Source organism: Neofelis nebulosa, chromosome 10, assembly GCF_028018385.1.
Source record: "Neofelis nebulosa isolate mNeoNeb1 chromosome 10, mNeoNeb1.pri, whole genome shotgun sequence".
Lineage (NCBI taxonomy): Eukaryota > Metazoa > Chordata > Mammalia > Carnivora > Felidae > Neofelis > Neofelis nebulosa.
Genome location: NC_080791.1, coordinates 78,940,076 through 78,942,555, shown reverse-complemented (window position 1 = coordinate 78,942,555; position 2,480 = coordinate 78,940,076). Strand labels below are relative to the sequence as shown.

The window sequence follows — 2,480 nt, the reverse complement described above, 5'->3', positions numbered from 1 at the left end:
ACTCTTTCCTGATGACATTACCCTGTGTGTTGCTCAACACTGACTAAAGATAAGTCTACAAAATAATTGTTTGACAACTTGTTGTCATGAAAATATCTTTTCTTATTATTCTGATGATTATATCAAATGATTAATATTAACTTATTGAATATTCCTCTCTATAACAATATTCAGAAATGAATTTAATATTCAATTACTTTGCCCTTCTGGGATGTTTCTCTCTCCTCCTTTTTATGATCCTTATTTTCTGCTAATTTTTCAAATCCATAAATATACATATACGTATATACATATGTGTGCATCTATTTAATTTGCACTTCAAATCCTTTCTACAAAAAGGTGTCATATACAATAAAATGTATGTATATATATTTTTAATATGCATATTTATCATAAAAATTAACAAGGTAAATTCACCTATTAAATCTTCAACTCTAGCCTACTAAGAAAATATAAAGATATGCCTTTTGCAGTAAATAAAGGCAAAAAATCTAACAAATACATATTCATTCAAAAATGTCCCTGTGTAATTCAAAAAAATCTAAACAAATACATATTAGTTCAAAAATGTCCCTCCTTGTGTATCATGTACTGGAGAAATAAAGAAGCTTAGGAATAATGTTACAAAAGAGAATAGGAAAAACGTATGGTACTGTAAAGGTGGAGGTGAGTAGAGAAGAATAGGGAAAGAGGGCACAAATAAATTATATAAATGTGTTCAGGGAACTATATAGATTCAGTGCCATACACATATCTCATAATAATCCTAATTCCTACAATGTGGCTTTTATTAAATAAGGTTTTACATATACACAAACCAAGAGTGAGGGAATACACTTGAAAAAATAACCTTAGATAGCAGGCAACATCAGTAATGAAACTATAACTAACAAAAAGTTATTGTTTAAACAAATATTAAAAGAAGCCCTCATGAAATGCCCTGGCAACACAAAGGTATGATGGTTAGGTGACTGAAATACATGATAATGTTCAGCTAGAACTTGTTGAGACAACGAATATTTATGTAAAATTCCCAGGTATGTCCTTCTAAAAGAATATCAACAAAAGAGAGAAAAGTGTTTGGAAAGAAAATAAATTGAGATCTCAGAATTTTCATTATAAGTGAAACTAATTTTAAAATAAGTAGGCAAGCCCTACATGATGTACACCTGCTGTATGTATGAAATATATGTACGCATGAAAGCATGGCTGCCAAGAACCTTCAGGCGACTGCAGAATAGTACAAGTCCAAGTTTGCTAACCTCTGGGACCGCTAACCTAAGTAATGATGCCCTGAGCCAGGTGAAGCAGGAGTCAAATCAGTACCAGAGACAGGTGCAGTCCCTCACCTGTGAAGTAGTTGTACTCAAAGGAACTAGTGAGTCTCTGAATGCCAGATACGTGAAACAGAAGAGAATTTTGCTGTTGAAGTTGCTAACTACCAAGACACTATTGGCCACCCGCAGGGTGAGATTCAGACCAAGAAGGAAGAAATGGCTCATCACCTTCAGGAATACCAGGACCTACTGAATGTTAAGATGGCTCTTGAGGGGCGCCTGGGCGGCTCAGTCGGTTAAGCGTCCGACTTCAGCTCAGGTCACGATCTCACGGTCTGTGAGTTCGAGCCCCGCGTCGGGCTCTGGGCTGATGGCTCAGAGCCTGGAGCCTACTTCTGATTCTGTGTCTCCCTCTCTCTCTGCCCCTCCCCTGTTCATGCTCTGTCTCTCTCTGTCTCAAAAATAAATAAACGTTAAAAAAAAAAAAAAAAAAAAAAAAAAAAAGATGGCTCTTGACATTGAAACTGCCAACTATAAGAAACTGCTGGAAGGTGAGGAGAGCAGGATTGCTCTGCCCCTTCCAAACTTTTCTTCCTTGAACCTGAGGGAAACCAATCTGGATTCACTCTTTCTGGTTGACACTCTCTCAAAAAGGACCCTTCTGATTATGATGGTTGAAACTAGAGATGTACAGGTTATCAATGAAATTTCCCAGAATCATGATGACCTTGAGTGAAAATTGCACACACCTGGTGTGGCAATATATAACCAGCAGGAAATCCCTATCTTAAAGAAACAGCTTTCAGGAGCATTTCTGCAATTTTTCAGGAGCGCAAGATAGATTTGGAATAGAAATAGCCTCTAGTTATCAACACTCCTAAAAGATTGAGAAAAAAGTTTACAACATAATCTACTTTATGAAGAAAACTTGTGCTGGAATGCTTTTTGAAAAGTATTTTTGAATACCATTAAAACTACTTTTTTCCAACAAGTATCTGACCAACTCATTTCTGCTTCAATAAATCTTTGGAAAGCTAAACTAAACTAAAATAAGGAGGCAAGCAATAATCTCTCTCTCTCTCTCTCTCACACACACACACACACACACACGCGCGCGCGCGCACGCACACCCAACAAAGAGAATTTAACTGAAAAGAAACAGCTGTTTAACACAGACGAAGAACAAAAATCACTTTTGGAATT

At 36.3% G+C, this 2,480-nt stretch overlaps 1 pseudogene; it reads left to right on the top strand.

Annotated features, from left to right (window-relative positions):
* The first annotated feature begins 1,205 nt into the window (after positions 1-1,205).
* On the top strand, positions 1,206-2,013 carry LOC131488738 (vimentin-like; annotated as a pseudogene).
* Positions 2,014-2,480: the final 467 nt, after the last annotated feature.